We start from the raw sequence: 27,383 nt of genomic DNA on the forward strand, positions 1-27,383 counted from the left end.
ACTCGAAAGTATGTCGATAGTGTTTACGAAAATTTATTTTAATATCATTTATTCACTAAGTACCTACTTAGAAAAGTTATTCTGATATCACAATTAGAGTTTGTGTATTAAAATTTGTGTTTTGCGATTCAATTTGGCTTGTGAAACTTTAAGGTAATATTTTTTATTGCTAATATTGTTGTTCGTATTGAAGACCGAAGCATCAGTTGATCAGCAACGTATTGAGTCCCTTCAGCTTGAAATAAATAGTTGCAATATTTGCTTAGTGCATATTTGTTTTTAATTAATCTTCAAATCCAAGTCTTTGTTCGTATAATTTATTATATACTATGATATAAAAAAATATTTCGCAAACTTTATTTGTTATACACAAACGAAATAGGTATATAATAATGCATACGTTTAAAATAATACATGTTTATCACTTTTCACATTGATAGATCATAGGGACATATCTTGCGAGTTCAATTTTAAAACAGTTTTTTATTTTATTCTTAAATTTAGTATTATAACTAAAAACAATAAACTTACTACAATATACTAAAATGTAACATAATCATATGTTGCTTACAGTCTCAATAAACAAAATAGTCTGTGGACTTAAACTCAATGTCTTCTTTAAATAAATCCTGCTGTCAATTTCAATACATTTACAGCTATGTATTTAGCTTCACTGCTAAGTGTTAAAGGTAATTTAGTCAACGAAGCTATTTATATTAATACCAAATTTAAACGTTCTTCTAGTTATGATATCATGAAAATATTATAGGCTTTTTTAAAATCGTGATCTTAATAAAAATTATGTAGATATATTTAATGTGAAGAAATCTATAAATCCGAACTCATCGGTCTGTGAAACCGACTGGTTTATATCCCAAATGCGTTAAGGTGCCTTTATATATTTGTTTTAAAACTGCCAATAGCGCAACGGCTTAGATTTAAAAGCAAATTTAAAGTCGAAGAATTGATTTGCTCCTAGTATAAGTTAGTTCGTACATTATAATTATTGGCAAAAAAAAATCTCATACGAATTAATACTTTTTGCGGTAAAATTGTCTCTGTGCTCAAATGTACGTCAATTGAACGGTAAAGTTTCGTGTTTCTACGCCATCTAGTACTGAGTTATAATTGATTAATATTAAATAATTCTCTTTGAGAAAATACAGTTAAATTTTATGAGTCGAAGTTACAATAGTAGAACTTTAACGTTCTGCATATAAGATATTAGAAGTAATTCTATGTTCACTATATTTACTAACACAAAACTAACTTCCTAAAGAGGAAAGAACAAACACGAGCGTTCAATACATTTCCTTTGTCTGCATTATTTTGTACTTATATACTCGAGATGATGTTCATTTCAAACATAGATTTTTAATATTTCAAGATCGAATGTGAACTATCCGTTATAGGAAATATTATTTGGAATAGCAATTATTCGATAATTTTAACGACGACCGAAAAAAGACAATTATAATATACAATTAAATTCAATATACAATTTTAACGAAATATACGAACTTATCTACTAACACCCTTGGTACACGAAGGTTATTTAGAGGGAAAGCATAAATACATAACAGAAAAAACAATAATTAACACAATATGTTTCTTTAATTATATTATAAATTTCACTGTCTTAAAATATGACTATTTATTTTACACTATATTACAATACGAACAAAATAAAAGCCGTCTTATCGTTTTATAAATAATTTATATTATTCTACGAGCGAGTCCAATTTAGAGATTTCCGGCTCTTATCAAACATAGTCCATCCCAGATTATAGAGATGATGGAAAGATGAAAGCATTAAAGAGGTGATAGAGGAATAAGTAAAAAAAAATGCTTTAAGCTGAATAAATTAAATAATCAATGCGCTGGCTACACACGATACCTACCTCCTAGAAATCATGAGACATAAAAGCATTAAGGAAAAAAGTTGATTCTCACGGCCTACATGGTCTTTATTGTGCAAGGAGGCTGTTTCATTTATTAATAGTACAATAAAAATAGCTCTTCCGACGTTTCTAATTCTTATCGACATTGCTGATTTGAACCATCACTATAAGATTTGACGGCCGAACACGGGTTCCCTGGAAACGGGGATAGGATCTTTTGTAACGCAACATCCATGTTATTTTGAATTATAGGCGAATATATGTATGAGCCGGGATGTCCCAGTGGTTAAAGCCGAGATGGCTCAGTGGTTAAAACGCTTGCATCTTAACCGATGATTGCGGGTTCAAATCCTGGCAAGCACTACTGAATATTCATGTGCTTAATTGGAGTTTATAATTTAACTCGCGCTCGCCGGTGAAGAAAAAAATCGTGTATTAGAAAAGGGTGGTGGAATATGTCCGAAACCTACTCTCCCTATGAGGACAACCTCATAGGAAGAGTAGGCCTTAGCCCGGCAGTGGGAAATTTATAGACTGTTGTTGCTGTGTGTATTATACCTTTGTGCCTGTTATAATACTTGGACTTATATTGCGAAAATATTTCTTAAAGATATATACCCCCTCTTATTGTCGCCTGTTACAGAGAAGGGATTTAAAAGGGAAATGCTGCTTAGTATTCATGCCACCATTCCTTGCGGTCATGATTATTTGGGTCCACTATGTAAATAAATGTATTATTATCAATATTGCTTATTACAAATTAGGATTTATTTTATGAAGAGAAGCTGAACAACGAACATACAATTCAATCCATACTATTGTTACAGTTTTAATTTCAACCAGTGTAAGTGTCTGTCTCCACTCCCGTTGATAGAGTTTTGTCCACCAATAAAGCAAGTACGAGTATCTGCTTTAATGGAATCCAATTTATGATATTGCTTTGAAGTCCCATCAGCTTCAGGATGTCATCTAATAAAAGTTCTGCTTAGTGATAGATTTGAAGATTTCTTAAAGGCACACTGGTAAATTATTTAAAAGCTTCTCGAGGAATACGGTTCAAATGTTTATACTTTAATATATTCTAGAAACATTACTAGATATTTCTTTTATGTCATTTTAAATTTATAATCTTAAGCTACTTCGTTGCCTACTTAGATGTAGCGAAACGAACTCATAATAAAGAATTTATTATATCATTTTATAACATGTATTAAAGTAATTATTGCTGTGATGTGTTAATTAGATTCTAAGTAATGTACGTAACTCAAGTGATGTATAAGTACATTTAATCACTATATCATTACACACAGAATACATTACTTTATTCCTCAATGTACTTTGTGTTATCGACTTCAACAATCATAATCATTAAATAGTATAAAACAAAGTCGCTTACCACTGTCTGTCCATATGTATGCTTAGATCTTTCAAATTACGAAAATGATTTTGATGCGTTCTTTTTAATGGATAGATTGATTCGCGAGGAAGATATTTGTATATAAAACATGGACAATATAGGAAAGAAACAAGATAAAATCTGTAGTATATGAATATCAGTATTGCACTCGTGCAAAGCCCGGCTTGGTCTCTAGTATATGAATAAATAATCAAAGGTACAACTTATAAATATGATTACTTTGCGTATACCTAACGATAGATAAATCGTTCGTCATTCCGTTATAAATATATAACAATGAATTAAAAGCACATATCATAAGTACCACTTAAAATGTTAAACTCGAGTGAATCTATATTGTTAGCGGTAGATAAGATAGAACCAGGATCCGGCCGGCGTAGATACGACGTCCGCTTCTTTCGACCAAGCATTCGATATGACGCACCAGGTCAGATGTTATCTTACCGGAATCAAAGCTTAGCTCCGAAAATTTACGAAATGTTTTTTTTTTTTTTTATAAATAGTCAAAGTAAATAAATACATAGACACAATAAATAATACGTTGTTGTTTATAAAGTAATTGTAAGTTTGTTTGGGTTTTTTTTTTTATGTGACATTTGTTGAGAGTTTAAAGTTGTGTCAATTTTGCAATACATTCGGCGAATTAATCAATCGTTTAACATTTTACAATGACTGACAATTTAAAGAATTGTTGGTGAGAGGAAGATTATTTTTAAAGTAAAGCGTATTTTTAAATGTTTTTTTTTTAGTTTTGTTTAAATTCATATGCATTGTTACTACGTAAACTAAATTTCACTATTTTTTTTGTAAGCTTTACTTAATTTTATATAATACATAATATATAACGGAAAAAGCGTATGAATATTATTTGACAAGAAAAGAGAAAGTTTTTATTTAAGTGAGAGTAAGTAAATAATTGATGACTTCATTTTAATCTCAAAATTATACAAAATAAACGATTTTTTTTAATCTGTCTATCCTTTTCGCTGTAATCCTAATATTTAATTTGTACTATTTATTTAATAAATAAAATTTTAACAAAAAGAAAAACCGACTTCAAACAAAACACTATTTTAAAACAAATAAAAATGCACTAAAAAGTAATAAAAATAATTGCATATTTAACATATTTTTGAGAGTCCTCCTAGGTAAAATGAAATGAAAAATATTAGACTACTTAAAAGTCGATTTACGATTAATGTAGTTATAATTATTGCTATATTTAGAGTCGGTGTCAGCCAACCTATACTATATCTATCAAAAAACAATACGAGAATACTTTAAGAAATATGTTTCTTACAAATTACCTTTTATACGATACGAAGCTATGGATAGATTAAGCGTTCCGTTTATGTGAATCAGAAACTACTTCGGGGACAATTTCAAAAGAAACTTTCGAATAAAGCAAAAATAGATTTTCGAAAAAGCGGCTTTAATACGTCATGCGGCATAAACTACAAGGTACCACCCTTGAATGAGCTGTAATCGACCTCAGTAAAAAATCTTTGCAAAAGTGCTATTCGTATGCTATGTCATACATCATATGACATCACATCATATACACAAAATTTGATTAAAGACAGTACGAAATTCTGCCCCAAATCGCACCCTAACTGTAAGCCGTTTAGGAGTTCCGTCAATACATAGTATAAAACAAAGTCGCTTTCTCTGTCCCTATATCTTTAAAACTACGCAACGGATTTTGATGCGGTTTTTTTTAATAGATAGTGTGATTCAAGGGAAAGGTTTGTGTATATAATAAATGAACAATATAGTAAAGAAACAGTGACAATTTTAGAAGTTTGCAATGTGATGTCGTAAATAAACAAATTCTTTAGTATGTTTAGTATCAGTTTTGCACCCGTGAGAAGTCGGGGCGGGTCGCTAGTTAATTATAATATTCGATTATGACAATTACATGAACATAACCACGTTCCGGAAGGTGATTTAAATATCCAAGTAACCCATAAATAAAAGATTCGACCGAGTATTTCTAACGTGCTCCTCAGAATTGTTCCGTTCCCTCCCGTTCCCTTAATTTGTCATGGATCCTATACTCAGAACCTTACCAAACTTTCGTCAAACTACCCTTATCCTTGTAACTACCCTTGTAGTTATAATTATTGTTATATTTGGAGTCGGTGTCAGCCAATAAAACCCTACATAACCCTACGTATATCTATCAAAAAACAATACGAGAGTACTTTAACAAATATGTTTTTTACAAATTACCTTTTACACAATAATATACTGGATCAATCAAGGGGCTCGTATCGCTTCTTTCTTTTGATTGTTGGGGCAAGGGCACCGCGGCTGACACCGGCTCCAAATATACCAATAACTATAACTACATTATATAATCGTAAATCGACTTTTAAGTAGTCTAATATTTTTCATTTCATTTAACTTAGGAAGACTCTAAAAAATATGTTGAATACGCAATTATTTTTATTACTTTTTCGTGCATATTCATTTGTTTTAAAATAGTGTTTTGTTTGAAGTCGGTTTTTCTTTTTGTTAAAATTTTTATTTATTGAAGTCAGTTGAAAACATAAAAAACTCCTGCATATTTTATTTGTTTAAACTATTTTTATGGTAATGATTATGAGCTCGTTTTGTTATTAATAGAAATAACAGAGAATTACAAGTTTTGTGCAAATTTTACTCTTTTCTTATATATATTTATATTTTTAAAATAAGTAAGTATAAAAAGTATTTGTGTCGATTGATGATTTGGCTTGTGAATATGAAAAATAAAAGTTGTAATCTGTGCTTATCATTAAACGAAATAAATCTTAATGCTTTTCGTATTTTATAATTATTTCCCTTATAAAAGAACTGGCATAGTTTTTTTTTATTTGAATTTTTCCGTGGATGATGTTGCGACAGTATTTCGACTACGGCGATCGATTTAAACGCTAACATTTTAATATTAATATTCAAGAGCCGAGATAAAGCTGTAGCTGTGGCTGGAACAGGAGAGCCTTGACCAACGCCGTGTTTAAACCCGGGACAAGCACCATTATGTTTATTTTTCATCTTACGCTAAAGGCAAACATTGCTTGGAACCTACATGTTTAATTCTTCCGCGTGTATCATCCCGCACTGAACGGGTACTAGCGGGAAATTCGAAACGTTTTCTTAAAAAAAAGAAGAACTAGCCATAGGACAAACAAACTGTTAGTTAGTTTTACCATTTATATTACTTAGCTTAGCCTAAAATAAAACATGTGAATCGTCCCCGAAGAATGCGACTACAAAAAATATGTTTCGAGGCTTCTATATAACCGTGAATACAGCATACCTTGCAAGGTATGAAATAAAGTATTTGTAATGTAAGTACCCTCTCTATTTAGGTTTTGTTCTACTCGGGTCTCGGTGATAGGGTTTGCAACCCCTCTGTGTAGTTTTTCCTACACATCACAATTTACCTACTTATTCTGCAGCCAAATCTTCAGTATTTTTCGGTGTGAACGAAATAAATAACATTTATAAATAATATTAATTACGGCGCCAATGTCTATGTGCACACTTTCAATCAGGTGGCCGTTTAGTCCGCCTACGTATGTAATAAAAAAACTTGTTTATGCCACACGGAAGAATTATTAATTGTTAACTGGCAACTCCCTTCTTTTTTTTAAAGAATTAACGTAAATACTTAATTGATTATCATTACAGACGCTTCTCATCAAAACATTTTGTATGAATGCTTTTCCTTTTTTCATTTAATTTTTTATAAATATATACCTAATTTACCTGCTATTATCTACGATGATATAGACTTTATTTGTATTGTGGATAAATGACTTAAATTGGCCTTCGCATTATCCTAAATCTTTCAATTATATTTAATAAAAAATATGCTATTAAGTGTACTTTTTGCACAATTTGTATTGTTTAATTTGATCTACTCGTAAGTAGTGTCTTATTATATTATTATTATTATTGTTTTTTAAATGTTTCTATTATATAATTTAAGAGTATAATTTTAAGGTGTCATAGATTATCAAGAAACCTTTTTTTAGATAAAATCGTTATTTTTGTCGCGTTTAATAGCATAGAATCGGTACAAAGAACATCTTGGGCTGAGTATAGCGTTGCTTTGCAATGAAAAAGAATCTATACAGATAAAATATATTCTTTCTGTCGTGTTTGACTATCATAAAAAATATACTTCTATAAAATAATTATCTAATATTTATTTTTTATATAATTTTTTTTTCTATTAACGGTTTTAAATAGATTTATGTAAATGATTCTGAGGAAATTAAACAAGTGATATTTTATATTTAGTATGGTTTTAGTTAAATAACAAATACCGATAAAAAAATAAATGTATTAATCCTTCAACGTAAATCGAGGTGCTGACTGGTGATAAAAAAGTGCACACAAAAAAAATAAAAAACTACAAATTAAAGGTATATTAAAGACCCGGATAATATGTCTGAGAAAAGAAAAAAAAATTGGGTGTAAAGAAAAGAATAAACATATAAATGCTACATACATATACTCTCAGTCGACTGTCTTTTCACACCATTAGCACGTAACATCACATCGCTACTTTCCATTCAAACGGCCGTATCTCTGAAAGTTGTGAATGTCATGTATGCCATTATGATCGTTGAAGCTTTGGAGTAGAAATTATAATACTTCTTTAGTGTAAACGAGACAATAGTTATTTACTATTTCTGCTTTTATGACCGCGACGAGCAAAACAATCATTCGTTATATATTTATAATATCTGATTAAAATTTATTCTTGGAAAATTCTTACGTTATAATGAGATATATTATTATTTTTAGATCTCTATAAAATGTACGTGTAAACAAATAAGTGCCTTATATACTACGCGTTAGTGTACTGATTTGGTGTTTTGTAGGAAACGTTGAATGAAAAATTAATATAAAAATATTCTATCATGGAATTAGTCAATATTTATAAGATATTATTTATTCTATTATTATATAACTAAAACCAATAAAGGCGAGCCGTAATGCGTGATATATTGCATGCGATTATGAAAACTCGCAGTTCCACTTTTCTAGTTTCTCCTCGGTCCGTATCTCTTGGCCCCCAGATGCCCGAGTGGTGGCGTGAGTGTAAAGGAAAACACGATTTGGCGGTAACCGGGCCCGTTTCGGCTCGATTCGGAACTCTTCGGTGGAAATTCACGGCACTAGAAACGGAACGTCGTAAGTGTACGGCGCGTATAGCGATCTCGACCGGCGCTCAGGGCATTCTATACTTCTGACGACACTAGGCTGCCGGTCGCCGGCCGACGCGGACTCGACGTATTCGTATCGTGCCATTTCAATAACCATTGTAAACAAACTGTATGACAGAAACCTCTCTGTTTATTAATTAAACTGAACGTTTGGACAAACATCTACAGTGAAAACTATTTAATCGTTGTAAAAAATTTAAGCGAAGTCGTTTTCGCAAATCTAGACGGCCGGCCCCGTGGAATTTAGTGGAGTTGCAGTAATCATGCCAGGTTAGAAGGCGTATTTTGGTGTGCAGTGTTTAAGTGAAAGGAGCTTGGATATTGCGGTATTGTTTATGATTCGGTGAGTAACTGTTACGGAGATCGTTGATCATCAACCCGGTGTGACGTTGGACTCGGGTCGTGTGTGAACAGATACGTTGGACTTGGGCATGAAGATGAAACATTAGTGCATGTGGAAGATGTTATCTCAACTTTGTTTGTAGAATACTCTTCAATATCATCAGCGCCTCGTACATGATCATCTAGAGTAGGTAAGGAATTATTTACTATCAACGTTTCGATATATTTTATTTATATTATGACGTATACCCGTCCGAATAACGACAGCGTGTTGTATTCGTGCATGGTTAAATAATGACATATTTAATTAAATATTTACGACATTGGTAACTCTTTTAGTACATAATGGATGTATGAAGCGATAAAAACGTATACAACAAAAGCAATACGATAAATTTATAGTTTTAGGGACCTTGTTAATTTAATACCCCTTTAATAATAACAATATATAATTGAAGATTTTTAAATTAAGTAAAAAATATTTTCAATATAAATAAAAAATGTAAAGGTTATGGAATTAATTCAATTATTCTATTTGCTGCGATTAGGACTAGGAATAATAAAAATTGATTACTCATAATTTAACAGTACCGGTTTAGTAAAACGTATAAAATAAACACATATTCTTAGCACAACACTAATATTATTATAAAAAGAGGTTATTATCTATAAAAATATGTTAAGATAATATGTCAGCGGTTTTTAAAGTTTCCGATTAATTATCAAATCATATAATTTCATCGTCTCCATTATACAACGCTTTAAACATTTTATCCGAACCGTATTTTTTTATAATAACTAGTTTTTAAAATGTATCATTATTATTCGGCCTGCGTACGAAAGTTTCATAAGTCATTTAACGTTAAGTTTCTTTGGAAAATTTCTTTGAACGCCTGTTCCCGTTTTAAAAATATGAATCTTGAGAGTTGCGACGTGTCCCTGAAAAAAAAAAAATTCATCTATCAATACATTTGTATGTATAACTAACGTATAATTGATGATTAAATATTGCTTATTAATAGCACAATGATGTGTATTCAATACTAATAAAATTATTCAATTGCGTATGTAGTTTACCTGGCTACAGAACTCGATATTATGCTCGATCTGATTCAAGTACTTGTCTTCGTTAGTAATTAATTTATTATCCTGTATTAAATTATTATGCGGATGAATTATTTATAAAATAGTAACAATAAACTGTGAACGGCAGCAATGCGAACAGCTATACTTATCTTCGGTTGTCAGCTATTTTTATCCGTCAGTAGTCAACCGTGACGTTCTGCGGTCTTTGATGATTTTATAAATTATTGCATTTTTCTGTTGGTACCCATCGAAATTATTTCGGTGAGACATCTCTGTGTGATATATATATTGCAGAGTAAAAAATTATGAATGCTATATGAAAAATACAAGATATATTTAAAGTATTTCAGAGTCACGTTACTTTCAAACATTTTGTGTACTTATAATAAGATTAGTATTGTTTACTTAGATTTGGCCTAAGAACGCATTAAAGACTATATAGAATGTGGTTCACTACATAGTAAAAAAAAGTCGCTTTCTCTGCCCATATATTCAAATTTTGATGCGGATTTTTTTTTAATAGATAGAGTGATTCGAGAGTAAGGTTTATATTTATAAAACGTGGTTAGTATTGTTAAGAAACACTGATAATTTTAGAAGTTTCTGATGTGATGTCGTAAATAAACAAATTCTGTCGTACATTTAGTATCAGAATTGCACACGAGCGAAGCCAGGCCGGGTCGCTAGTATTAAATAAAACAATTTATACTTAATTAAAAAAAAAATGAAGAAGCTGAACCGGTCAATTTGTATCTTCAGTGTTAAGTGGGCCAAGTTGACCTGCCTTATAAATATTTCTTCGCCATAAACAATGTTTAACCCGAGACTGGTAGCAGACCGGTACTTATAAGTGCTATGACAAAGTACTTGACGGTTAAATTACATGAATTTCACTTGCGTTTCCTCGTTTTTGTGTTAATCAGTGATCGTTCATTGGTGCAAAATCCGAACAAAATCGTTATTGTAAATATGTGGAAAACAAATGTAATTTTCGACCTTTTTTAGTTACCAAATAAAACAAAAGAAAATCGATAGTCGAACATAAGGTAAAAGTTCCCGAACTGTTTTTTCTTTGTTCATTTACACATAGATACACTTGAAAATAACCCGCTGACCCGAAATGGGCCAGTAGATTGAACAATTGGATGTTATCCGAAGGTCACGAGTTCAGATCTTCACAAGCACTACTGAATTATTCATGGTAAATTTTTGCTTATAATTCATCTCGTGCACGGCGGTTAAAGAAAATGTTGTGAAAAGAACCTGCATGTATTCTTAGAAATTCTAAAAACGAATTTAATAAGCTACGAACCTTAACACTGAATGAGGTTTTCGGTCTACAATAAACAACAACAGCCTGTAGCCTTGCCCACTGCTGGGCTAAGGCCTCCTCTCCCTTTGAGGAGAAGGTTTGGAGTAGCACATTTCACCAGCCTGTTCCACTGCGGGTTGGTGGAATACACATGTGGTAGAAAATGCATGTTTCCTCACGATGTTTTCTTTCACCGCCTAGCACGAGATGAATTATAAACACAAATTAAGCACATGAATATTCAGTGGTGCTTGCCTAGGTTCGAACCCGCAATCATCGGTTAAGATGCACGCGTCCTAACCACTGGGCCAACTCATTTCACTGAGTCACTTTCGGTTTACTGAGTGACTATTACAGAGTTTTACCGCCAAACATGTTATCTTATATTTAATTAATTAATACATCAATAAATTGCGACAGATTTATTTAAGCAATTTGCATAAACATAATTGCTTCCATTCGTAATATACATACATTACAGACGTTTCTATTATGGCTTTGTATATATACTCGTATATGTACAGTCGAACACGATTTTTACATTTTACTTTGACAAATTATAAAGTATTATATTGGTGTGTTGCCTGTAAAAATTTTGATCGCTATTCCTATTGTGTGCATTTTAATGTGTATTTTAACTTGTAGACTGTTCCTGTCTATTTGATCAAAAGTCAATTATCTTATCGTGTACGCTTAGTTAGAAACTTTCGAGTTATGAAATATTTACCAAGATTTAGGGAGCGGAGGCAATTTGATGAACTAAATGGTTGTGTTTCGATCAAGTCACTTAAAGTGGATTTGGTGTTGCCTACTGTAATAATAAACTTTTGTTCGACGATTTTAATTGACCTGTCAAGAATTTATGTATAACATAAACAATTGCAATTATGTAAATAATATCAAAGTCACGTGCGAGTATTTGTTCTTTTTGAATTTATGAGAATACAAATAAAAATACATATATACAGCGTTTCTGAACGTTCTTTTAGTTATTTATATTAAACAATACGTTTCAGTTGAATTTATTGTGGACTGTGGTGTCCCGAGATGGCAATCAAACCGATGTCATCATTGTTTCAATAATATGAACATTTAGGTCGGGGACACGGCTTGCGTGTCGGAAAAATTTATGAGATGCTTTAAAAAGTTACCTCTTTACAGGATCGCTTTTGCCCATAACCATGCCATCGATTATTTTACGAACGTTTATTCAACGCACTGTACGCATGAGTGAGACAAATGTTGCTTAAACTAGTTCTAACTAGATTTTAGAGCTAAAATTTTGCGCACAATTAGTGCTGCTGACAATACCGTCTATTGTATTTTATTTTAAATCTGTCAAATAAAAGCTTGTTTCTAAAGAATATTTTTACTGTGGCTTATTAATATTCATTACGAAACAGATATAAATAATTTCAAATTATGAAATTATGCTATTCCTGTTATGATATATGAATAATATATAAGAACTTTTTGGAGGCACGAACTTTTTAGTTAAAACAGGTTTCAAAAAGTTTTAAAATGTAGATGTCAGACATAGAGCCTAAGTTATTAATAATTATTCTATTTTTACTTTGATTCAAATAAAAAAATATAGATAATTGTTAATAATATAATTAATAGTTCTTATTATAATAACTTAAGTAATTTGTAATTAAGAAAAAATAATTTAACGAACGTAAGGCGAGTAAAAATGTATAGGACTGTACCGTACTCGGAACTTCTTAAGAATTTTACGAAATAAAAAATAAAGCTCGTGTGAAAGTCACATTACAATCTTCTACTTGGAAAGTCATACGTACCTTTCGTTTTTACCCCTTAACCTAAATACTTATAATTTTCGGCTGTAACGACGGCGAACTAACACAGATTAATTTTACACTAGATAAAACATGGACCAGGATAATACAACACGGTTATTGGACACGATCCTGTGGGCGGATACCTTGTTATAACTACATTCGTCTAAATTTAGCCCGACAGCTACCCGAGCAGGCTCTGACATTGATATATTCCAAAGATAACTAAGGGCTTACTAAACGGCTTCGTATTCCTCAAGGAAAAGAAAACTAATTTGTAAGTCCATTTTTTCACGTGACAATCAATGTCAACCAAAGTTTCTGGTCATTTTTAGTTAAGCAAAGTTACTCAGTCAAACAGATAAACCTTTGTGGAAAAATAGCCAAAAACAAAGAGTTACTTGATTGAAATACCTTTGAAGATTTTTTGAGGTCTTTGTTATAATAATTATTTATTTTTGAGACATCTTATAGTATAGTAGCATCTTGAAAAATCTTATTTAAATCACAGTTTCGTCGTATTCATATTCAAATTAATTATTAATGGTTTTATTGTATAAAAGAAAATTAAAATGTATTTTTTTTAACATTCCTAATAAATTTTATTGGGTTTAATTTCAATTACCGCTTCAGAATTAACCTTTTTAATGTATAAGTAGTTTTGATGGGACAATCTTGACCTTTTATTGAGAGCTACTCAACGAAGGAATGAAGCTTTGTATATTTAAAAATCTCCAACGTTAACATTAGTAACAAAATACTTTCTATTTTGATACAATACAAAAATATAATATTTTAACAGCTTAAATATATTTGGAATCTACCTAGTTTTTTACTCCAAAATGTTCATCCCCATCCATAGACAATAAAATATTAACCGCCTGTATCTCACAAGATCAGTCCCCTTTCAAACCGAAAAACAACAATATTCGTGTTTGAATATGCGATGAGTTTGCAGAAAAGTTCTGCCATCAAGTAAGGCAAGATTAGCAAAATGGTATTCTTTTGAATATCAAATTAATGATTGACCAGAAAGAGAGGATCTGAATGTACCCGCTAAACAACGTTTATAAGTGAAGCCGTCAATGATTAAAATGATGATTATAAATTTAAAATAGCTATGATTCAATGAATGTTATTGTTAACTCGTACAACATGTTATGAATTTATTTGCAATTTACTAACTCTTAGTCATAACACGTCACAATGTAAATAAATCATTATACATAATGTAACATCGTGATAGTCCAGTCGTTAGAACACGAATTAAATTACTGCTACTTCAATTTATGGAAAAATCTTCATACGGGATTTGCCACATTGAAGCAGCATGGTAGAATTAGAGTCATCTTCTCCAAGGAGGTGAGGTCCACCTCCTTTCTCGAGTTGAAATCTGCCACATGTATATCCCACGCTGGCGTAGAGTGCTGAAATGAACATCATGTCTCCTCCAATGAGAATACTACAGTACCATGGAAAATAAAACAAACTAAAAGTAAAATGAATATACTTTTATATAAAATAGAGTTGTCAAACCAGCATTGTATCGAAAATTGTCGTTAATTATTTTAAATACTGTACTATACTACTATACTATTTTTCGAATTTGCTAATAAAATAAATTAACTTTAAAAACTATTATCGTTAAAATCGATTCTTATTATTCTAATCGAATAAAATATTATTCGATTGCTTTTCAAAATTACCTTATTTTTCGAATGTTTTATTACTGTTTTAACAGTTATAGTTTCAATACTTTTTATTCGAGCCAAACGGTCACTTCAGCGTTTTATAAAAAATAAACATGGATTTTAATATATACCGTTTCTTGCAATCCGTTTGATACATATTTTAGCAATCACGTATAAAAACATTACACTATGATTATTAACATGACATACTTTGAATGCCGTTCAAATAGATTATGTTTTGTCTATTTTAAAATGATTGCATATAAAAATTGCAACAAACTTAGCGAATGTCTAATTTAAACGCAATTTTATTTAAATTGTTGCAATGCTCCAAAATTAAAGCCTTAAAATTTCCATTGACGTAAGTGTATTCAATTCAAAATTAATTATTCAAGGTCCATTTTAGTGGCTTGGTTATGAAGAAAAAGAATTAGTATTCATTTTGATATATTACAAACGCGCATGCAGCAAAACGTAATTTAAATTATTTTGTAATGTAACATTTTGTTTTTATTCGCCGGTATTTATTTAGTAAAATTTGTAAATATTTCAAAATAAAGTCGACTATATAATACAGTTTTAACTTTAAAAATATTTAACAGTTTAGAAATTAGCATAACTTGATTTTGTAATAAATACTTACAAGAGGAAAGTTTGGCTTTTTTAAGTTCAAGAAAAACTGCTAATACATTATATTAAATCAAAACTTTAACATATCATAATAAGCTACTCGTTAGCTTATAGTTTTACGAAAATTAAAATCTAATACGATGTTAAGAAATTTAAGATAAAATAATCAAATAAAAAAAAAAAAAAAACAAAAAGCAAACGTACTATATATAATATACTATAATATATATATTATAATAATATAACATTTGATTGATTTAATTATGCAACTTAATTAACTGTATTTATCTAAATATAGTTAATTAAGTAGCTCGTATATTTTATGGTAAGATGTACCTATCTGTGTGATTTTTATGTGTTTGTATTTATTTGTGGTTGAATCATAGCGAGCTTGACGCTGGATTCATATATGATGCAACGCACGCACACCTCTCTACGTGTGTCACCTTATCAATTAAATACACATTACACATGTGTCGTACACTTTAAATTATAGCAGACGTATCAAAAACTGGAGTAACTGTAGCTTTGATTACTGTCTATGTTTTTGACGCAATACGTTTTGTCTGTTTCCATGATAAATACATCATAGCCAATTTTATAGATATTTGAATTGTCCAGAGAGTAGGTAAAGTATCTTAATAGCGAAATAAGTAGAATTTTAGTACTGAGCCGTTTATTATATTTATACTTGTTAAATATTTATTTTTAATCATTGCAATTTCCTAAGTTATTTATATTCGATTAAATGTCACACATTCAGCATAACACCAAAAAAGCCTTTACTGAGTTGCAATTACGCGATCGTATCAAATTACTGACTGTCAGACTCCAATTGAATAATGTATTATGTTGTTGGCTTATATAGTTGATGAAAGCAACAACCTGTGGCATATTTTTGAGACGCTATGAGATGCCAATCATGCTCATTATACAATGATTATGTGTATGATAGATCCAACTATTTAGTTTCTTGCCAAGTTTAACAAACAACTGAAATGAATTCTTTACCAGAGTTACTCTAGCAATTTACTAAAGTTTGATATATTTCATTAATATTTATAAACGAAGTAAAAATAGAGATTCTCTGAAAACAAAAATAGAACATAATGCCAATAAAAGAATACTGAATTTTGTCACACGATGGCGCTAGTAGTAGATAGAATCGCGCTATCATTGTGCTCTACCAACTAGCACTTAACAAATTTTAATAGAGTATACGATTGCCATCAGAAGGGTCTTAACTGACTCGACTGAACAGCGAATGATGAGTTTGGATATGAATCTTGTGATTACAATCCGCTCGTTCGTGCCTCAACTATCGCAGAGGCACGTGTCGAATAACTGACGCTGTTTATGGCCTTAATTTAATTAAAGACATTAGTACTACCTGACAGCCTTAACCTGCCTGCCTTCGTCGGCCGTTAAATTATCAGAATGGGTTAGGATTAGCGGAATTCAAGGTATGAATAGCCTCAGACCGACACATTCAGTATTGTACATACATCTATATGTAATGATGATAATATTACATTGCTTAAAGGTTGTTTCATTAAAAAGAGCTAATGTACAAATTTTATAATTTGACTTGAAGAATCATAATCCTCATTTAGCATGAAACACAATATAACATGATCATGCTTACGACCCAAAGTTCACGGTAACTTAAGTACTTATAAGTATAATGTAGAAGAAACTGTGCAATTATTATGGTACTAAAATCATTGTATTTACTTTAAGTATTTAATTTTTATCGTTATTTATAGTTATAAAGTTGCCTTTCAGATGGCACATATCAACTGCACGATATTACCATTTCTATTCATCGATTTTATGTGTAATTTGTTAATGCGACCTATAATTGCGCCGCTGGGATTGGCAGTGTAGTCTGAAAAGGGACTTTAAAGGTGATTTAAAGCAGACAGGCCATTTATCTGTGTTACCAAATTTTACACAAAACTGTTTAGGGTTTTGGTGCTACTAAGATTAACAATGTTACACTCTACAGTAATTGCCTTCTTTATATTTGTTATCGTAAATTATATTTATGTACGATTTTTTTATGTTACCGTCATGTTTAAAAATAAAAAGAGCAAATGATAATACACTTATGTATATTCTTAGTTGGATAATGTATTTGTGAAAAAAATATACATTTCCGATATTTATTTAGTAGATATGGCTTATTATAATGTTCCCAGATTTGAATGTAACTTTATTATTCTTTTAAATATGTATGAGTCCACTAGTATTTGTTTTTATGATGTCGAAACTAAAACTTATTATATTTTAACAAAAAATATAATTTCAATGAAATAAAAAAATATATATAAATAATCTAAAAACGAAAAACTTGTCTTGAGAATATATGTTCAGGGTCCAAAAAGTTAATTTGAAACAGTCAATATGCAATAAATTTTCTTATTAAATATCGGAAAAACGATGTATTTGTAGAGAATTTCGCTCCCTTTCAAGGATTTATTGAATTTAAGACGTCAATCAACCACAGTCAATCGCATAGAAGGTTTAGGTTAATTTACTTCTTCGGTTTTCATTATCGTTATTTTAAACAATCTGGATATTTTAATAAGCTGACACTATAAAAAAATATATCATAATAATATTGATAAATCTTTAAGTAGATTATGTAGTGCTTCTTATCTTATCGTTTTGTGTTAATTATCGAATCTTTATTCTACTTTTTCAATTATGTTGACTAATTATAAAATAATTACTTCATTATTCTATACGAATTCAAAAACGTATTAAATATACTTTATTCAGTATTTATTAAAACTAATATACGTACCACCCGTTTAGAATGTAGATTTTCAAATAGAGCTAACTATAAAATCAGAAATTCTCTACTTTCTGTCGGTTAGTTTACATTCATTCAAAAACTTATTTATTATTTATCCCACACATCAAAACCAACAAATACTGCACTGTTTATAATCGTCTGTATAGAATAATATTTTATCTAATAATACTTTATTGTATTGAGTTATTATTGTATTCTATTGGGATAGTTTTGATAATAAATGAATGAAGTGGCATAAGCAAACAATATAATATCAGAAATAATTTTAATATTATCATGATTAAATATAAAACAACAATTAATAGATAGAGTGATTTGAGGAGAAGGTTTTTGTATATACTTTAAAAATTTAGTAAAGAAACATTGATTCGATTCGATTGTTCGACGACCACCATGGTCGATTGGTGTGTACACCGGTTTTCATGGGTAGGTACGCCACTCTGAGGTCCCGGGTTCGATTCCCGTCCGAGTCGATGTAGATTACCATTAGTTGTCTTGGGTGCTTTGTGGTACCGTCGTTACTTCTGATTTCCATAACACAAGTGCTTCAGCTACTTACATTGGGTTCAAAGTGATGTATGTGATGTTGTCTCATATTGATAATTTTAGAAGCTTCTACTGTGATCTCATAGCATTGCACCCGTCCGAAGCCAGGGCGAGTAAATTAATAAATACACAGTATTCAACCATCAACGTCGATTATGTTTTCGTATCTTTGTTCAGGTTCATTTACGATAAATATCCTCGATGTCTTTCATAAATAAATACGTTCAACGGCCTTTTTAATATAAGACTTAGTTGCTGCGTGTGCAGATCAATATCAAGAGTAATTTCAGTATCCTGTGCTCATAAATTATATTTTTATTTTGTTTCGTTCGCTTATTGTTTGAATAGTTGACAGATAAGCCTTTGATAAAAGATAAATGACAAGCGCAAAATTGTAGTCCAATTCCGTCGAATGTAAATACTGATGAACCAAGTACTGAGATAACACGAAAAAACAATACAAATAAAAGCGAAACTATACCTACCTAAATCTAGTGTGTATCATTTTACTTGTAATATAAATAATTAAAAACTTACTGATTGTAAAAAAAAAAAACTAGTTGTACCCGCGGCAACGACGGCGTAGAATTCATTTTGTCACGAAAATCCTTCAAGAATTTGAGTAAAATCATCTTCAAATTAAATCCCCTTGGAGGGTAAAAACACAAGCTTATTTTCAATTTCATCAACATTGTTTATGTGGTTTAGACATGAGTAGACAGACAGGGTCACTTTCGTATTTACCAACCTTAGGATTTAAGATGTTATGTCCCCCGTGCCTGTAGTTACACTGCCTCACTCACCCTTCAAACCGGAACTCAACAATACTGAGTACTGTTATTTGGCGGAATAATAACTGATGAGTGGGTGGTACCTACCCAGACGGACTAGCACAAAGCCTTACTACCAATTAAAATATATTTATATATACATTTAATAAGTCTATTCATGTTTAAAGGTATAATAACAATACTCTCTAAAGCTAGCACAGACCGCTGGGTTTAAGCGATTAAAGCGTACAGAAAAGCGTCTTAAGGGGACTACAGGAGCTAATTGCCCTTGAGAATCACGCGCACACACTTACACTAACGACAAAAACGGCATGTCCCCGCGCGCACTACGCTTAGCGAGGCGGCGAGGTTACGCCTGAATATTCCAATAGATGGCGCCGAACCGCCGCGCGCCGCGCCGAGCGAAAGCGAAGCGAAGTCAATTCTATCAATTCTATCAATCATAGATTTCATAAAAATAGACAGGACAACAGAATTGTTTTAATTTCTTTGTGTCATTTAAAAAATTATGATAAAATTAAACTGAATTAATTAAACTTAAATTATTATTATTTTATGTACAAAAAATAGTTAATTTAAACATTTTTTTCTTTAATTTTTATTGTATCAATTCAATTCGTTGTAATACTAAATATTAAATCGTACCTATTTTTAAATTTTGTAAGTTTGTTAAGCGATTTATTAAATAAAATTGGAACTGTTCGTAATTTGTACATTGACAAAAAGCGTAGAGTTTGTTCGTTTTACTAATATCGGTATACAAAGAAAAAAAATTAAGTTAAAAAAGTCAGCATCCAAAAGTTACTATAAAAATAATATCGTCAAGTCGGTTTAGTAGAATTATTGGTTAACTCGGTCAATCACAGTGGGTCATAAATCTCATAAAAATAGTTTGGATATTAGAATTATTTGTATTGTTTTTGACTGATATTTGAAATAAAACTGATTCAATTAAATTCAAATATTTTTATTTATTTTTGGTTTAACAAAAAAACAAATAAATTTCGTTTCAATTTTTTTATTAAAATATTTTTTTTAATTATTCGTTCGTCGTCGTTCGTTATTAAAATATCTTGGATACTTGCTATCAATATTTCACCCACTTTCACTGAAGCTACGAGCTAAAATTTTTCAATTGATACTATTTCCAATCTTTAAAAAATATTGAATTACGTATATGACACTTCTAAATATTTTAGTTCTTTGGTTCACAATAATTACATATTTCAAGATGGCCCAGTGGGTAGAACGCGCGCATCTTATTGCGGGTTCAAACCCAAGCACCACTAAATATTCATGTGATGTGCTAATTTGTATTTATTTATTTTTTTATTATTAAATTTCATCCATACATAACTATATTTCCTATTATAAACAAAATTGATAAAATTAAACTCTAATGTAATAGAAATAGCTTCCGTGTTATTTTTTTTCGATTTTCTTAATTCTGAAAAAATAAATGCATAGTTGTTAGGAATTAAATTTTAATAATTATAATATATATATATATATATATATATATATATATATATATATATATAGTCCTTTAAAAATAATAAAATTTTAGTTCAGAGTGCGGGGATCGAACCCGCACATTCTTCTTGGACTTGCTTGCATTGACCAAATACTCCATGGTGACTGTAAGAAATCTGTCGAAAAATCTGATTCTATACGAACTAATTGCATTGTTTTTAATAAATGTTTCCAATAATCATTATTTATAAAATATATATATGTTTACTAATTAAATACTCTTACCTTTTCATATTATCTTTCATATGTTCGGCTTTTTAATTTATATGAACGTTTTTTTATTTTTTTTCACAGATTGTACTTTATTTCCCATGTTTACAAAATTAAACTTTATAAAAAATAACTTAACAAAAAAATAAATGGCTAACTACAACTAGACTATTTTAACTTAATATATTTATTTACATAAAAGAATAATATTCGACAATTAATTTACAATTAAAATTACACAAAAATAAAATCTACGAGATTTTATTCGCAACGATGCGGTGAAAAGAGCGACACGTCTGTATAGCAACAGGCCTCGGCCGGCAGTGTCTGTACGAGGCGCTCACGCACACATGCTTACGCATTTTGGTCGAAAATAAGAAAATCTGATTTAAAAAAAATCTATTGATTTTACTAAATAATTAAGATAATAAATTTTTAGTATATTGTTTGTAGAATAATCTGACAAAAGACCAAAATTATTGAAGGTATATAAGTGTAGTTAAAAAACAAAAAAAGACTTTTTTAGAGGTAACTTTGCGATTTCTTTCTATCGTACCAAATTAATTACATCATGTTTTCAACACAATTAATAACTAGCATCTATCCTGAAGATTAACATATATTTTTTTCATTTGATTTATTGCATTGGATTATATACTTTTTGGCATTTTAAAACTTGCATTTAGCTCATGTAGTCCCCTTAAATAATGTAGGCCAGCGCTTAGTGAGGATTTTTAAATGCAATAAAGGCGCTGCTGGGCACATAGTTTTGTCGTATGACAAAACTAGTAAAAGAGTCTATCGACAATATTTCTCTACTTTTTTTTACTTTTCATTACTTCCGATTTTTAGTTTTGTGGGTGCAGAGTTTTTCAAACAATTATCATAGCAGTATCGTTGCAAACCTCGGTGACAATGGTTCTAACCAGGGGTGGATGACATTTATTCATTTTTCAATAGAAATGTAATAAATTAATAATTTTTAAATTTTTTTACTGATGAATTATTTTGCTCCAAATAAAACGCAATACAGTATTTCAACTTCCATTTAAAGCTCAGACTTTACGCTGTTAAGTTACAGAGACAAAATTCAACAAAAGTCCGTGCCAAATCTGTGTTCTGTCGACCTACCATAATGCTAATAGTATCTACTAATTTTGAAAATTCGAAAGTTTGCATGTATGGTCGTTTGTTTCTCTTTCACGTAAAACCTACTGAATGGATTTTAACGAAACTTTACAATAACATAGTCTTCATATTGAAATAACACAAAGACTATAATTGGAAATAATATCAAACAAACAATCCTAAAGCCGCGGGTTAAAACGAGTATATAAAAGTAAAGTAACAGCCTGTACATTTCCCACTGCTGAGATAAGGCCTCCTCTTCCATTAAGGAGAGGGTTTGGAACATATTCCACCACGCTGTTCCAATGCGGGTTGGTGGAATGCACATGTGGCAGAATTTCGATGAAATTAGACACATGCAGGTTTCGTCACGATGTTTTCCTTTACCCCCGAGCACGAGATGAATTATAAACACAAATTAAGCACATATATATAGTGGTGCTTCCCTGGGTTTGAACCCGCAATCATCGGTTATCATGTACGCGTTCTAACCAATGGGCCATCTCAGCTCAAACTAGTATATAGTGTTTAATAAATTTAGAACAAATATTACTTATACGGTATATAAAACTATGTCATCATAAATAACTTCATTTAATTGTATTTGTTCTCCTTGAAAGCGTAGGAGGTAACTGCAGTGAGGAAGTGCTAAAATGTGCTCACATCCTTGAAACTAAATGTTGTTTAGACTTGTGTTAGTAATCAACTGACACGAGACTAAAAAATATTTAGATTTTAAACGTTTTATTAGGTTAACGTTGTAACAAAACGTTGCGTTCTCAAAAACTCAATAGACTAAATAAATTTTAATAATATAAAATGTAAATAGTAATTTATAAAATACTAATATTCGCCCGCGGCTTCCCTCGCATTTTAGGGTGTTGGTTGTCATGTGTTAGGAAAAGTAACCTAGTATTAGGCCCCGGTGGAGTCCCACATACCCGTTCCGGTGCCCCGGCCGGAAAGAGCGATAGACATTCAGAGTTAATATCGCATTAATAATATTAATATAGGTATAGATTGTTTTTTTTATCAAGGAAAAAATCCTTACAAGCGTATTAATAATGAAAAAAAATATTATTAATTTTATTGACGATATAACTCTTTCTTATCGTTCCATCGGTATCAAGAAATAAATTAATATTTAAAAAGTTAATCTTCGTTATTAAGTTAAATTAATTTTAAAGCGCAGTGATTTTTACTGGTGGCTTCCTACGTAAAACTTTATGTTAACAATATAAACTCTAAAAATATATTTGAACTTTCGAAATTTTATCATAGTTTCGCGGTTATATCACGTGGAAGTTTGCATTGAATGAAATATATTCAGCGTGTGCATTACGTGATCAGTTAATGTATGGTTTAATAAAATCGATATATGTATAAGTGTATCAGCAATTCATCATATGCGATAATAATAACAAAATTTTAATATACCTAATATCATATGTTAATAAAAAACAAACGTTATAAATAAAAAATGCTTGTACTCCATGCGTTCCTAAGTCGTTCATCTGAATTTGATGGAAATTTGCTGATCTTAATACGCCCGGGAACGATTCTAGTCTTAAGAATATTTCTTTGTATGTTTTTCTATATAAACTATTTATTTAGAAACTTAGCCTTATCGTGCTAAGCCGAATAGGGTAGCTAGGTATAAATAATGATCGTAAAAACATAGGTACTATCAATAAAAATGCAATTCGATTTAATTTGCTAGAACAATCGTTCCTTTACATGATAACCTTCGCATTATCGATTAGTTTGTTTCAATTAGACCTACGTCAGCACCAATCAGCTACGTTGCAAAGTCACTTCCATCATATGGTCTTTACTTCTGTGTCAAATGTAATTACTGATATTCTAATTTGAACTTTACCATTAAAGATATAGAGGCTATCACCACTAATTCTTAAAACCTTATTATATGCACTGGTAGTTCCACAATCAGGTCACGGATTCCGACCACACCAATCAGATAATATGCAATTTAAAAGAGCCGGTCATTTAGCACTGCGCTTGCGCACGCTTGCCTTTGCATAGATTAAGCCATTGTGTGTACGACACAGTATTCATATTTTATTTATTTTTCCATCTGCTGTATTGACATTGACAGTTACCAAGAAAATATTGTGCAATTCCGTAATAAAATATAAAATTTGGTAAATAAACAATGTTAGTTTGTTAAAATATTTTTTGAATGTTTATTTTTTTTTAATTTATTGTTAAAGTCAACCAGACAATATTTACAAAATACAGAGAAATGAAAAATAGGTTTATAAAAAAGTAGCCTTAATCAAATGCATTACACGCTTCAGAAAAAAAACCGAATTAATTTGATTTACTCAAGATAACCTGATTCAAAATTTTTAAAAAATACGAGCAATTTAAATTACACATTTTAATATTTTATAACTAATTTAAATATTCATAATTTAATACTGTAATTTTCATAACTATATGAGCATAATAAAAACAAGTATCATAAAAAAAATAAGCAACATGGAACTGACTATGAATTTTAAAATGGCGGCGAATAAACATTACTGACGCAATGCTATAATGACATAGTGCAACCTAGCAATTCCTTCTTAAATATTACATATACGATAAAATAATAGATGCAATATGTGATATTTATTGTTGACGTCCATTCTTATTTTAGGTATTAACAGATTATATAAGGATCTTGTAAAGGTAAGCATTATGCGAGAAGTGAGTGGGTTTATGGTTGATTCAATACTCTCTGTCCCAATTCACTAAACAAATTGAGACATATATTATTTTTAAAAATAATTACGCTAGATTCAGATACTTCCCAACATAGTTAATTTTAAGAAAATTCTCGTAATTATTATTATATATTATTTTATATTTAACTAGCTGTACCCGCGGCCTTGTACGCGTTAGAATTTAACAAAAAAAAAAAAATTATATAGTAGCCTAAGTTACTTCTTATTATGTCAGTTATGTGCCAGTGAAAATCCCGTTAAAATCGGTCCAGCCGTTCCAGAGATTAGCCGGAACAAACAAGCATACAAAAATTAAAATATATATATATGTATATATTTTGGTATCTGTACCGTGTATACATAATTACATATGCATTGAGTAAAAATGGGCTATTTTAATATTTTAAACAGACTCTTGAATTTTATTATATTGTATAGATAAACTCAAATTTTGTTATCGTGTTCGATTTAAAAAAAAATAAGTATAATCAACTCCAGACCGTCATTCAATCAATTGAAAAAATAATACATGTTGTTTTCCCGCGTAAAATAGAAAATGTTGGTCACCAATTTAATTTAATAGGAGATTTTTGGCACTCTTGACATTATTTCCACCCCACGATAATTTAATTTAAGGTTTATAAAACTAAATAAATAATATAAAATATGTTCTGTGCTGGTGTATTTACTACAAATTAAGTAGAGATTACTTAAGAATATAGTTAATCTATAAACTGTAAGAATCCATATTTGTATGGTTTTTCATTCAAGTTCCTCTCTCGTAATCCGCTGAGATGTCAATCCGACACGACCGGAAAGATTTCAGGCTCAACCTCAGGCACCGACGGCTTTATGTGCCTTCCAAGTTTGGGAGTAAACAGTGCCAAAATCCAATCTCCGTGTTGCTATTGACCCGGCCTTCAAGCCTTAGGCATCTGTAGCCTTACAAGCTAAACAATAAACCAAAGACATAATACAGCTTAAGAGACAGCTTAAATATCGATTAATTAAGAAGTCTAATTAACATCTTTATTGTACTTAAATATAATGCCTGTATAAGAAATATCAAAGTGCGAGGCGCCAACCGGTATATAAAGGAAATCTATATAGATACAGTAAATAAATTCAATATTTCTTAGAGAAATAAACAAGACGAATATATCTTGTAGATTGAGCGTGGGAGGTTCGTGGAAAGTATTAAACAAGTCTTATAAAATGTTTGTAGATATAAATCCATCTTTTATATACTCTATAGCTTACAATTTGCTATTTATTGAATAATCTCTATGGTAATAAATTAAATAAGATTTGGGAAACTAAGATACAAATTGTAATTAATGCTCGGACGCCATCTTACCGTGAAATTGCAAGCAAACTGTAGGACAGAATAATGATTGAGCCAGTGTAATTACAGGCACATTGACCACATCTTAGATTCAGTGATAAACCAGAGAATACGTGCATGCTGTGTATGTTAGTTAGTTGTTAGTGTTATATTTTGTAGTTTATATAACTATTACTTACTACAAAGTAGCTCTTTTACTTACCTACCTTTATGATATTAATTTAAAAAAAGTTCATTCGTTATAATGATAATTTTGACTTGCATTTTGTTATGTCCCTTCAAAAAGAAATTGTATATATCATAAACAGTGTTTGGTACATAAAAGAATAAAGTCAAAATGAAATATTGAAATATTACATAGAAATACTTTTGTAACGATTTAGTAAAACGGTATGATTGGGTCTTATATTCAAAACTGTTAATTTATGAATTAATAGTGAAAATTATCGCCATACAAATGGCTTTTCACTCTAATTTGCGTCTTCCTTTAGGATTAAATATTAAATTATGACATTTGTTAGTAGTTATTATGCTATTCCACCTTTGTTAGTTATTACAAATTAAGAGGAAAAAATTGTTTACGAGAACAAAATCAACATTATTACACGTTTTATTTCCTTTTTGTTGTTAGATTATGAACTTTATTGTGACTGCCACAAGTTATATAACACAAAAACTTGTTTACAAGTTCGTTTACTAGCATTTTTTTTGTTTATTGTATTATTACTTCATTCGCTGGTTTTCGAATTAATGAAGCATAAAAACTTCAAACTTATTACGTGCGTAAGCTTTGTATATATATATATGTAAAAATTAAAATAAAAAGGTAACTCCAAGTCAATTTCACGAAGCAAAAATAAATTTAATGTCATTG

At 30.3% G+C, this 27,383-nt stretch overlaps 1 protein-coding gene across 6 annotated transcripts in view; it reads left to right on the forward strand.

The window, feature by feature from the left end:
- Positions 1-27,383, forward strand: part of LOC124533451 (diacylglycerol lipase-beta) — a 70,532-nt gene that overhangs the window by 1,182 nt on the left and 41,967 nt on the right. For 4 of the 6 annotated variants that reach the window (XM_047108725.1, XM_047108730.1, XM_047108729.1 and 1 more), the window contains exon 1: positions 8,555-9,076. The exons of 1 other annotated variant lie outside the window; for it this stretch is intronic. The gene's annotated coding sequence lies outside the window, so the exon portion shown is untranslated. Of the gene's footprint in view, positions 1-8,553; positions 9,077-27,383 lie in introns of those variants that run through there. One more of the 6 variants, XM_047108727.1, reaches the window with a different exon arrangement.

The sequence above is a fragment of the Vanessa cardui genome, chromosome 11, assembly GCF_905220365.1.
Source record: "Vanessa cardui chromosome 11, ilVanCard2.1, whole genome shotgun sequence".
NCBI lineage: Eukaryota > Metazoa > Arthropoda > Insecta > Lepidoptera > Nymphalidae > Vanessa > Vanessa cardui.